This window comes from Dasypus novemcinctus, chromosome X (genome assembly GCF_030445035.2).
Source record: "Dasypus novemcinctus isolate mDasNov1 chromosome X, mDasNov1.1.hap2, whole genome shotgun sequence".
In the NCBI taxonomy this organism is placed as follows: domain Eukaryota; kingdom Metazoa; phylum Chordata; class Mammalia; order Cingulata; family Dasypodidae; genus Dasypus; species Dasypus novemcinctus.
The window spans coordinates 167,774,381-167,788,514 of NC_080704.1; the positions used below are offsets into that span (position 1 = coordinate 167,774,381).

General features: G+C 35.9%; 1 pseudogene; it reads left to right on the plus strand.

Moving 5' to 3' along the window:
* Window positions 1-1,295: 1,295 nt before the first annotated feature.
* LOC101418417 (high mobility group protein B1 pseudogene) lies at window positions 1,296-1,916 on the plus strand (annotated as a pseudogene).
* The last annotated feature ends 12,218 nt before the right edge of the window (window positions 1,917-14,134 follow it).

Here is a 14,134-nt window from a genome sequence, read left to right on the forward strand (position 1 = left end):
TAATTTCTTCCATTGCTAGAGTCACAATAATTCTATAGTAGAATACCAGTTACTCTAATCCATATTTTCTTCCTCTGTGCTGAGGACCCTGGGATGTTGATGCCCTCTCCACCTCTATAATCGAGCGGGTGCTTAGATCCCACATGGCTGATGGAATTCTCCTGCTTACAGTTGTAGACTCTCTTGGTTTCCTGATATAGTGGTTGACCATCCTTAACTCATTGTTAGCTACCCGAGTAAGCTAACGAATTGGAGAGGAGGTGTTACTACTCTGCTGAGGCTCCAGGGCCCAGGTGGCACATGGACAGTCCAGAGATTCATGTCTCCTGGGCAGGAATTGTGATTGTAAGTCACTCTTCCTTCAAATTATTTCCAGTAGTCATCTACCCATCCATCCCTACACCATCATCCATCCATCCATCCAATATTTATTGTGTGCATATTATGAACCAGATGAATACTATGCTCTGGAAGATGCAGAGATGAAACAGGCACAATCTATGCCCTCAAAAGATGAAAGGAAACAGAAAAAAATGGCAATACATTGCAGTAAGTTTTATTTGAGAGAAAGCACTCATTTGGGCCTTTTCCTCAGGCTGAAGGGAAGCTTTCCATTACAGTTGAAGAGTGAACAACACATGATAGGTATGTAGAAGTCAGTCACATTGATAACACAGAGAAGGCACTTTGGGTAGAAAGCAACACTCGATTCATTTCCCCAAAACACTTCAAAAGAACTTGTAGGCACTAAGCTTTGAAGATAAAGACCATAGCTCTTTCCTTCAAATGATGTATTTGATTTCTGAAGGAGTTGAGGAGGTAAATATTAAACATATTACAATATAGTATAATTCCAATAAAAAGGGAATGTGTATGGTACAGTGGGGATACAAAACATTGGATGGCATACTCTTTCTGGGAGAAGAGAAAAGAATCACTTATCCCAGCATAAGTGATTCTGGAATGATAGTCTGAAGACTGCATAAGGACCCACTGGCCTGTCCATTAGAGTAAAGGCATGGCAGAGTGAAATAGGACATGGAAAATTAAAAGCAAGCATGCTATACTCAAGAAACCGCCAGCCATCCAAAACACCACCCCATCTGAATGCACACTATTAAAATAGCCAGGATGTATAACAAGTGCATCTAAGGCTTGCATAGTCTTTAATAATGTCTGTGCCTTGTGTCAGTGATCGCTTAGTAAAAACTTCTTTGAATAGAGACAGCATCAGGGCAAGTGCGAGCTGAGCGAGTTCTGGGCGACTCTGAGCCTCAAAGGCAAAAATAAGTGACATGGGCAAAGGAGACCCTAAGAAGCCAAGAGGCAAAATGTTATCATATGCATTCTTCATGCAAACTTGCCAGGAGGAGCACAAGAAGAAGCACCCTGATGCTTCAGTCAACTTTTCAGAGTTTTCCAAGTAGTGCTCAGAGAGATGGAAGACCATGTTTGCTAAAGAGAAAGGAATATTTGAAGACTTGGCTAAGGCAAACAAGGCCCGTTATGAAAGACAAATGAAAACCTACATCCCTCCTAAAGGGGAAACAAAAAAGAATTTCACGGATCCCAATGCATGCAAGAGACCTCCCTCAGTCTTTTTCTTGTTTTGTCCTGAGTACTGCCCCAAAATCAAAGGTGAGCATCCTGGCCTTTTCACTGATAATGTTGCAAAGAAGCTGGGAGTGATGTGGAATCATAACTGCCGCAGATGACAAGCAGCCTTATGAAAAGAAGGTTCTAAGCTGAAGGAAAAATACAGAAAGAATATTGCTGTACACCAGGCTAAAGGAAAGCCTGATGTGGCAAAAAAAAAGGGGGGGGGTGTTGTCAAGGTTGAAAAAAGCAAGAAAAAGAAGGAAGAGGAGGAAGAGGAGGAGGACGAGAAAGATGAAGATGATGATGATGACGAATGAGTTGGTGTGAGTGTATTTTTTCTTGTCGGTAAAGCATTTAACCAGTGAGTACACAATTCACTCCTAAAGAAAAAAATGGGAATGTAAGGCTGTGTAAGATTTGCTTTTAAACTGTACAGTGTCTTTTTTTGTATAGTTAACACACTACCAAATGTGTCTTCATATAACCCTGTTCTGGTGGTCTTTTCCATAGCCACTAACCTTGCCTGGTACAGTATGGGGGTTGTAAGTTGGCATGGAAATTTAAAGCAGTTTCTTGCTGGTGCACAGCCCAAATTAACTATATATGGGGATGGTAGCTTTTTCATCTTCAGTTGTCTCTGTTGCAGCTTATCTGAAATATTTGTTCTGTTAATTGTAGTTGTGAGGGAAAAAAGTTGCAGCTGTTTTGTTGACATTCTGAATGCTTCTAAGTAAATACAATTTTTAAACTAAAATTGTTGCCCTTTTCATACATCTGAAATTATTCTTGAGGAGAAGCTAACCTTTTGCTTTTGCCCATTTTGGATCACATGATTTATGACAGTGTTCATCTTTTCATATAGTTCGCTGATAAAAAGCTTTTCATCGCATACTCGTGATGGGAGTAATAAAATTGAATTGTGACAGTTTTCATCCACAAGTGACTCAAAAATCTACATCAGTGGATATCAAACTTTGCATAGCCAGTTACCACATTTACAAAGTGAAGAGTAATCAACGTCTTCACAGGATGGGATTATTGCAGCTAAACATTCTGTAAGTATGTCATTGAAGGACTAATAGGTATATTCTATTCTTTACATAAGGACCCACCAGTCTTTAACTCCCATTACCATGAAATGGCAGTTATATTTTGCAGTTCCCACATTAAAGAAGACCTGAGAATGTATTTCCAAGAGCATGAGCTTAAAATATAATACAAGACTACCATAATAAATTCTGTTGACATTAGTCCCACTAAGGGCTTTATGAAAGGGCTGGCCATAAATGTCTTTTCCAGTTTATATATGGACTGCTCAGGAACTTGAGATTTTCCATTATGATTAATTGTTTTAATTAATTGGGCCAGCTTTTGAAACAATGGAGCCACATTTAAAGTAGGGTATATTTCCATATTAATACATTGTGGTTTGCGCATTTATGGATGAAATAGACACAAGCAAAGACGACACATTAACTTTTCATCTCAGTACCAGCTATCCAATTTATTCAAATTCAGTTTTTCTTTACAAAACCGAAACCAATTCATTAGGGTCATTTTTACCTGCTTAGCAGTTTAGGGAACAATTTGGCAATTTTGTGGTCTTTGAGATTATTGTTCTCTTTAAAGTGCCAGTGTGCTAAAATAGCATTCTTGTAATTTTACATATTGTATTGTTTGCTTTTGTGTAATGTTTTGTCATATTATTTTGACTTTTAGACTCTTTCCATTTGCATTTGTTTATGTATGATTTCAGGAGGAATACTGAACATCTGAGTCCTGGATAATACTAATAAACAAATAATTGCAGAGATTTTTTTGTCTTTATTTTTTTAATGTTACATTAAAAAAATATGAGATCCCCGTATACCCCCCACCCCCCTCACCCCACTCCTCCCATAACAACAACCTCCTCCATCATCATGGGACATTCATTGCACTTGGTGAATACATCTCTGAGTGCTGCTGCACCACATGGTCAATGGTCCACATTATAGTTTACAGTAATTGCAGAGATTTTAAAAATGAAAATCTAGTTTGATTAGAAACATTGTATATGAGCTACCTGTCACATGGGATTCAACAGCAAGGCTGCTTACACTTTCCTTTTGGCAATGTGCAACACTACTCAGTTGTGCTGCTTAGGGTCATGAACACAAGGAAAGAACTGAGCATGTCATAGCACAACTTTAGAAAAAACAATGCAAAAGGTGTCTTAAACAGAAATAGATTAACAGTTATGGATGACAGGGGAAGGATAGAGGGGTAGGGTTTTTGTTGTTTTTTGTGGGTTTATCTTTTTTCTTTTTGGAGTAATAAAAACGCTCTAACACCGATTGAATTGATGAATAAAAAATTCTGTGCTTATACCAAATGCCAGTGATTGTATACTTTAGATGGGCTATATGGATTATGAATTAAATAAATTTGATTATAATAAAAATAATGCAGTATAACTGTGGAAACCTATATATGGGAATCTATCCTCAACAAATACTTCAAAACACATATAAAAATATATGCTCAAAGGTGTTCATTATGGCATTACTTATAACTTAACAAATTGGAAACAACTTCTAAGTTAATATTTCATTCATATGTTGGAATATTTTGAAGCCATTAAAATTATTTTAAAATAATGATATTACATGTTTATAATATAAAATAAAATGAATAAAATCAGTTTATAAAACCGTTTTCAATAAAGGTGTCTTGAAATCTTGAAATATTCACATTTCTGGATCACTACCCGATTGATTCTAATATTCAGGTAAAAAGTAGACAAACCCTCAGCTGAGTTCATGTCACAATAATATCTTTTCAGTGGTTCTGAGCTTGACTTACTCTTTGTCCCATTGGTGCACCCACCAGTAGGGTATGAATCCTGAAAGAAGTCAGATGGGTCTAAAGAAAGACCTGCCATTCCTCATAAAAGTAATTTGGGCAACTTACATACAATGACCATAACATCTCTACTAAGAAGTATGGAACAATTTTTTTACATTAAGAGCTGGTATCCTCAGCCACCAGAAAAATCCCTCCAGTTATGTAAATCAATGTAGACCTTCAAAAAAGGATAAGTCATAGAGGGAAAAGAAAAGTTGGATAGTGCGCAACACGTGCAGACTATAATGAATAAGTATGACTGAAAGTGGACTTTGATGTTTTTGCCCTCTAACTAGTTCAGCATCCTGATTTTTATAAAGCACACATATACATTCCTCTCACTCATTCTAGAGATTTTCAAAAGTTTCTATTTTCTTCCAAATATTAAAAGAGACTTTATACATCTAAGTTTTAATTTTAAGGTTTTATTTCTGCCGTTCTCCCCACTTGAAATTACCTCTATCATTCATATAGCTATCAAAATCTTAGCCTATTCACAAGGTCTTCCCATACTGAGCTGTCCCTTTGGAAAATTTCTAGAATATACATAATCAGTTCTAAAGAGTTGTGTCTATGATTATTTTACCTCAAATCCTTCAAGATGCAACTCATATTTCTGGTAAGCCTTTCCTTAGCCCCAGGGTTATTATTTAGTTGATCTCTTGTCTTTTCATAATACTCAATCTACAACATTATCCGAATGTTTATCATACTGTAATTATAGATTTGCAAACTTATATCCTGTAATTGGCTCAGAGATGCATTATGGCAGGGAACAGAAAAATTACACAAAAAAATGGAAATGGGAAAGATGACACTGCTTATAATGGATACAGAGGAGATTTTATTAATAATGAAGAAATCCTTGAGGAAACAAATGGTTTGGGGGAATATATAAACTACCAGAACTTTCAGAAGTAGAAAGACTAATAATCATGAAAGTAACAGGAAGCGCTATCAAAGGAAAACTTAAAAAGTCTTCAGGCAATTCATGACAGAGTTCTTTTACACACATGGTTCTTTATACCAGTGTGCGAATGGGAGTGGGAGTGGAAGTAGGAGTGTTTTGGCCCCCAGGGCACTACTGGCAATACACCTGGGGAGGGGGCTGCTACTGGCATCTAGTGCATAGAGGCCAGAAATGCTGCTAAACATCCCATAATGCACAGGATGGCCCTCTGAAACAGAATTTCCTAGCACAAAATGTCCATAGGGTTCAGGTAGAGAAGCATTGCTTTACACTTTTAAAGAACAAATAATCTCCATTCTATAGAAAACATTCCAACACACAAGAGAAGGAAAATACCTCAAATTGGTTTCCAAAGAAAATATCACTCTGATATCCTGATATGAGAAAGATAATACCAAAAGATACAAGCCACTATTCATTGACCTATACATACATATGCAAAAAACTAAAACAATAAAAAACTAGCAGTATACATAGTGTATTTAATAATGGCTTTTAAATAAATGAATACAAGGGTCATATAATAATTGAAATTTTATTAATGTAACTCATTACAGCACTAGGAAAATTTTTTAAAAAGGAGATGACCTTCTCACTAACTACAGAAAATATTTTTGGCAAAATTAAAACATCTATTCCTGACAAAATTTTTATCAAATTACAAATAATGGGTTATCTACTTAATATGATAAATCACAACCAGCATCATATATCTTTGTGAAACTTTATAGTAGAGATATTTTCCATTAAATTCAAGAAGCAAAGGATGCCCACTCCTTCTACTCCTTATATGACAGAGTTCAGTAATGGTGATAAAGTTTGGAAGCTTGAGTTTGTATACAGACTGTCTCTTCCTAGCTGTGTGACTGTGAGTTGATTACTTGATCTTTCTAAACCTTAGTTTCTTCACCTGTAATGAGCCACATGAAGAAAGAGAAAGACAGATTGTCAAGTGACAGAGGCAGAGGTATACTGTCCGCAAGCCATTACCAGAATGCTACAGACTTCAGTGAAGGCATGGATTATTGCTGCCTTGATTTTGGACTTCCAACCTATGAATCTATGAGGCAATAAATTTCTGTTTTTTAAGTAACCAGTATGTGCTATTTTTGAAAGTAACCCAGGCAAACTAAGACAAAAGGCTAAGGGCAGAGTTATAAATTGCATGCTCCAACACATGTGCATGCACACACACACACACACACAGCCTCTATCAAAGACTGGGAGACGTTTTGGTTCAACATATTTAAGGAAATATCTGTCCAATCATTAGTTGCCCACTAAGTTAACTGAGCAGAAAATTCAATGCTCACACCGGACAAAGAGTACACAATTTAGAGGGTTAGTTTAGAAAAGTCACGAAAGAAACTAACAACAGCTACTGTGAAAAGTAGCTACAACAACAAACCCTGGGGAGGGAAGAGAATCTGACTTCTAGATTTAAAACATTATAATATTTTAAATGTCCTGTTTTCAGCAATAAAAAAATTTAATATATGAAAAGAAACAAGAAAATACGGCTCATAAATAGGATGGTAGGATGGAAAGTAATCAATAGAAACTGTCCCTAAGGAGGTTCTTACTAGACAACAACTTTAAAACATTTATTTTAAATATGCTCAAAGAGTTAATGAAAACCATGCCTAAAGAACTACAGGCAACTATGACAATGTCTGTACAAGGAGAGATTATCAATAAAGAGGCAGAAATTATAATAAGTAATCAAATAAAAATTCAGGGTTGGAAACTAAAATAACTGAAATGAAAAGAGATGAAAAATAAAATAACTGAAATGAAAAATTCACTAGAGGGGCTCAGCAGCAGATTTCAGCAGGCAGGCAGAATAAAGAATCAGTGAACTTAAAGACACATCAATTTAGATTATCCAATCTGAGGATAAGAATGAAAAAGGCAAATGAAGAAAAATGAACTGAGCTTCAGAAACCTGTGGGACATCACCAAGCATTCCAACATACATATTGGGAGTCCTAGAAGGAGAAGAGAGGAAGGGGCAAAAAGAATATTTGAAGAAAATATGCCAAGGTTTTTTTAAACATGTATCTACACATTCAAGAAGCTCGATGAACTCCAAGTAGCATAAACTTAAAGAGGTCTACACCTAGTCACATCATAAATTCCTAAAAGACAAAGACAAGAGAGAATTTGAAAGCAGCAAGAGAGAAGCAACTAGATATGCATGGATCATCAATAGGAATAATAACTGGTTTATCATTAGAAACCATGGAGGCTGGAAGGCCTCTGCAGGATGATATATTCAAAGGACTGAAAGAAGAAGAAAAAAAACTACTATCGCCAAGAATTCTATACCTGGTAAAACAAAGGGAGTAATGGATAAATCACAGATAAACAAAAACTGAGAGATTTCTTTGGTACAGACCTGTGCTACAAGAAATACTAAAGGGAGTGCTTAACATGGAAATGAGAGTGGACAGTAATTTGAATCCACATGAAGAAATAAAGAACATCAGTAAAGATAACCACAAAGGTAGATATAAAAGTACGTATTCGTAACGCCATTTTTCTCCTCTCTGAATTACAATACAACAGCATAAAACAATAATTATAAACCTTTGTTAATGGGCACACAATGTATAAAGATATAATTTGTGACAATATTGGGATAAAAGAGGGGGTAGGGAATGGAGCTATAAAGGAGCATAATTATTATATATGTTGGAAATTAAGTTGAAATTAATCATATTAGATTATTATAAATTAAGATGCTAATAAAAATCACCAGGGCAACCACTAAGAAAATAACAAGAAGTAGTAAATAAATGATGAAGTAATCAAAAGAGTATATAAGAAAATAATATGTTTAACACAAAAGAAGACAGTAATGGAGGAATAGAGGAAAAAAATCCATAAGACATTTTGAAAAATGAAGAGCAAATTGGTAGACCTAAATCCTACATTAAATGAAAATGGATTAATGTTTCTAATGAAAAGGCAAAAATTGGAAGAATGGGGAAAAATGACCCACTATATGTTGTCTACAAGAAACTCACTTTAGATTCAAAGATAGAAATAGGTTGAAAATAAAGGATGAAAAAAGATAGATAGTGCAAACAGTAATCAAAAGAGAGCTGGAGTGGCTATCAAGCAAAATAGACATTAAGGAATATATTAATAAAGACAAATAAGCATATTTTATAAGTAATACAGATCAATTCATAAAGAAAACATGACAATTATAAACAAATATACACCTAGCAAGAGAGCCCCAAAATACATGAAACAAAAATCAACAAAATGGAAGGAGAAATAGACAATTCAATAAAAATAATAAAAATAGAGACTTCAATTTTCCAATTTCAATAATAGAAAGAACAATGAGACAGAAGATACATAAGGCAATAGAAGACTTGAACAACATTACATGCAAAATAGATCTAAAAGATATATATAAAACACTTTACCCAACAACAGCAGATTACACATTTCCATATGTACATGGAACTTTCTCCATAAACTATATGACTAACATAGACTATATGTTAGGCCATAAAATGAATCTCACTAAATCTAAAACAATTTAAATTATACAAACTATCTTGTTTAAACATAGTGGAATAAAATTAGAAATCAATAACAGAAGTAATTTTGAAAATTCACAAATAGTTGGAAAACAACGCATGCCTATATGATCAATGGGGTCAAAGAAGAGATCACAAGAGAATTTAGAACAAACTTTGAGACAAATGAAAATGAAAGGAAAATATATCCAAACTTATAGGAGAGGAGTTGCAGGAAGATGACATCAGAATAGGTCAGCTGGGCCCACCTTCCTTAGAAAACAGTGAAAGGAGGGCAGAAGTTGTCTGCAGGAACTGCTCTGGGGATTTGCAGATCAGGAGAATACCACATGCATTGTCCAGGTGAGAGTGCGGACAGAAAGATGAAGAGGTGGAAATGGAAATTGTGAGTCACTCACCCTCACAGCTGGGAAAGGTACCTATCCCTCACCCTGCAGGCAAACAGCCTTGGAAAACCCATGGCCAACAGAGAGAGGAGCAGGTGTTTTCTTCCTTGGGAAGAGGTAGGGTAGTGAGAACCCAGAGAGATTGAATAACAGGGCGCAGCTTTGAATCCCAGCACTAGCCAGCCTGGAAACACCACCCAGAGAAAGTCGGAAGCATCACCTCCAGGGAAAGTTTGGCCAAAGTTCGCCATCTGCTGGTAGGCTGAGAAAGTGAAGGTAAAAAGGCTTCATGGAGTCTTTCTTATGCCTATTCCCAGGTCCCCTTGGATCTTGTTTGGTTACTTTAGTGGGTACCTGGCCCTGCTTTTACAACGTAAATAGGGCATTCCACAAAAAATGAAACCCTAAATTTAATTCATTTTAAAACAATTTACCTTCTTGTTCATTCAAAATTGTTTATTCTCATTCAGTCCACATGTGTTCATTCTTTCTCAGCATCTAAAGGAGTTAACCTTTTTCAGTTAAGGAGAAAGAATTTTTTTCTTTCCTTCAGCAATATTTTTAATATATATTTTTTATTAGAGAAGTTGTGAAGATACAAAACGACCATGCACAATGTGCAGAATTCCCATATATCACCCCTCCACCAACACCTTACATCGTTGTGGAACACTTGTTACAGATTATGAAAAAACATCATTAGACTATTACCACTGAGTATAGTCAATAGCATACATTTGGTGTATTTTTTCCATACATCTCCTATTATTAACACCATGCATTAATAATATACTTTTATTATAATTCATAAGAGAACACTCTCATATTTGTACTGTTAACCACAGTCCAACTTCTACCACATGGTTCACTGTGTTATACAGTCCCATACCTTGTACAATCTATTCCAAATATACACTCAGTGACTCTCGCTTCCTCAGAGTTGTTCAGTCATTGCTCCAGTAAACCATTGAAAGTTTTCCTTAGTCTAAAAGAAAGCATCTCATACCCCCCTATTTTGACCCTTAGTGTTGATATAGTACCTTCTTTGACACTAATGCAAGAATATTACAATATTGTTTTTAACTATAGCCCATAAGTTACACTAATTGTACTTTCCCATGCATCACATATTCTTATTCTTATCACCTTGTAAGAATAGTGTACATTTGTTCTAGTTTATAAAAGAACATTCTTGTATTTGTATTATTAACCAAAAGCTTCATCTACCTCCAGTTTTCACTATTTCCACAAACTCCAGTTTATTCAGTCCCTAGATTATTCTCTAGCTTTCTTTCAATTGACATTTACATCCCTACACTACCCTTTTATCCATAATCAAATTTATAAACTAGTCATGTTATACTCATAATATGCTAACATCAACTCTATCCATTTAAACAATTTTACAGGCAAGCTAATTGAAAAAGCTACATATATTAATCATTACCTCTTCTCAGCATAAACAGGGGAACTTTAAGATTTATAATAAGTTGAACCAACAACCAAAGAAGAGCCATAAAACAAAGCCACTAGGCAAGAGAGAGAAACTGTTCACCAGAATAAACTTACCAACATAATCAGATGCCTGTCAGCAAAAAAATTACAAGCCATACTAAAAAACAAGAAGATATGGCCCACCCTCCAGAGGATTTCAAACAACTAATCAATGAAGTCCACACAAATGTCCTAAATCAATTCAAGGAGTTGAAGAAAAATACGGTTAAAGAGAGAGTGGATAATAAGAAGCCACTGGGTGAGCATAAAAAAAGAACTTGGAAGCTTGCAAAGAAAAATTACAGATCTTATGGGAATGAAAGACACAATGGGTGAGATTAAACACACAATAGAGGCATATAACAGTAGACTTGAAATAACACAAGAACAGATAAGCAAATTAGAGGACAGAGTATCTGAATTTCAAAATATAGAAGAACAGAGAAAAGAATGGAAAAAATTGAACATGGTCTCAGGAATGATAGTATGAAATTCACAAATATAAACATTATGGGTGTCCCAGAAGGGGAAGAGAAGGAAAAGAGGGCAGAAAGGATATCTGAGGAAATAATGGCCAAAAATATCCCAAACTTTAGGAAATATATAAATCAATATGCAAGAAAATCAATGTATGTGTCATGATGATGGGAACGAGTGTTGTTGGGGGGGCGGAGAGGGGGGGTGGGGGGGTGGGGTTGAATGGGACCTCACATATATATTTTTAATGTAATATTATTACAAAGTCAATAAAAACTAAAAAAATTAAAAAAATAAATAAAAATAAAAAATAAATAAAAAAAAAAGAAAATCAATGTATTCCAAACAAAATAAATCCAAATTGTAATACTCTGAGACCATGCTATTCAGAATGTCAAATGCCTTATATAAAGACAGAATTCTGAAAGCAGCAAAAGAAAAACAATTCATCAAATACAAGGGATGCTTAATATGACTAAGTACAGCTACCTCAATAGAAACAAAGAAGGTGAGAATGCTAAGGTATTATACATTTAAGAGACTGAAAGAAAAAAACTGCCTGACAAAAATTCTTTATCCTGCAAAATTGTCCTTCAAAATTAGGGTGAATTTAAAGTTTTCACAGATAAACAGAACTTGAGAGAGTTTATGACCATGAGACCAGCCTTACAGGAAGAGTGTAGAAGTGTGCAGAAATGGAGTGGAGAAGAGGGTAGAAATGAAGATTATTAGTAAGGGTAAATAAAACGGTAAAAAGACAGATGATAGTAAAATATGACAATGGAAAGCCAAAGGATAAAATGGATGAATTAATAATGCCATTACAGTAATAACACTGAATGCTAAAGGATAGAACTCCCCAATCAAAAGGCACAGGGTATTATGTATTAATAAAATGGGCATTTCATCAGGAAGAAATAAGTACAATAAATATTTACACACCTAATTAGCATGCCCCAAAATATGTGAGGAAAACAATAGCAAAACTGAAAGGAGAAATAGATGTCTTTACAATAAAAATTGGAGACTTTAATACAACACTCTCATCATTGGATAGAACACCTGGACAGAGGAGGAAAAAGAAAACAGAGAGCTTGAATATTATGATAAATGAACTAGACCTAACATATATATATAGAACATTGCACCCCCAAACAGCAGGATATACAGTCTTTTCAAATGCTCATGAATCTTTCTCCAGGAAAGACCATATGTTGTGTCTCAAAACAGGTCTCAATAAATTGTAAAAGACTGAAATTATACAAAGCACTTTCACTGATCATGAAGGAATGAAGCTGGTAATCAATATTAGATGGAGGAAAGGAAAATTCCCAAATGTATGGAGGTTAAGCAACACACTATTAAAGAGTATGGGGGTCAAGGAAGAAATTGTAAGAGAAATCACTATCTACCTCAAGATGAATGAAAATGAGAACACAACATAGTAAAATCAATGGGATGTGGTGAAGGAATTGCTGAGAGGGTAATTTATAACCCTAAATGTTTATATTTAAAAAGAAGAAAAAGCTAAAATCAAAGACTTAACTGCACACCTAGTAGAAGGAGAAAAAGAACAGCAAACTAATCCAAAAATAAGCAGAGAGAAAAAAATAATAAAGATGAGAGCAGAAATAAAAGAGAGAACAAAAAAAAACTATAGAGAAAAAATAAATAAATAAAAGTTAGTTCATCAAAAAGATCAACAAGAGGGAAGCAAATTTGGCCCAGTGGATAGGGCGCCCACCTACCACATGGGAGGTCTGTGGTTCAAACCCTGGGCCTGCTTGACCCGTGTGCAGCTAGCCCATGCGCAGTACTGATATGCACAAGGAGTGCCCTGCCATGCAGGGGTGGCCCCCACATAGGGGAGCCCCATGCTCAAGAAGTGCACTCCATAAGGAGAGCTGCCCAGCTCGAAAGAAAGGAGGGTGGAAGGGAGAAATAAATTTTTAATAAAAAGATCAACAAGACTGACAAATCCTTAGACAAGCAGGCAAAGAAATAAAGAGAGAAGATGCAAATAAATAAAATCAGAAATGAAAGGGGAGACACTGCTACTGACCCCATTTAAATAAAAAAAGATCATATGGGGATACTATGAACAACTGTGCAGCTACAAACTAGAAAATGTAGACGAAATGGGTAGATTCCTAGAAACATACAAACAAGCAACAATGAACCCAGAAAATATAGAACACCTCATAAAAAGGGGAATGGCAAAGACAATTGAGTTTATATGGCTAAGAGTCTTCAAAAAAGAGTCGGGTGGTCATCAGAGGGGTGACACTTGTGCACACCTCAGCAGGATCCCAGAGACAGCCAAAGTAAATACAACCCCAGGTATTGGTGTTCCTGAGTGCTATGGAGATACACAGGTTCTACAGTCATGGCAGTTGGCTCTGGAGTTCAGTACCTTGTCAGTGGGCCTCCCTTTGGAATTTGTGTTGCTCAGTGTGATGGAGTTGGACTCCGATGTGACCTTTCTACACATGTCTCTTCTGTCACTTTTACTAAAACTGTGGTTGACACTGGGGTTGGTGTATACTCAGAAGACTTGAATCTGAACTGACCATGTGCCAGCTGGGTCTTGAGCCTCAGCAGAGTTGAAACTCCTACCCTCCAGTTTGTTGGACTTACCCAGGTCATCTAGCAGGGAGGTGAAGATAATCAACCACTGTAACAGGGAACCGAAAGTGCCTACAACTCCTAGCAGGAGAATCGCATCCATCAACCATGTGGGATCTAAGCCCCCTCTTGATATAGAG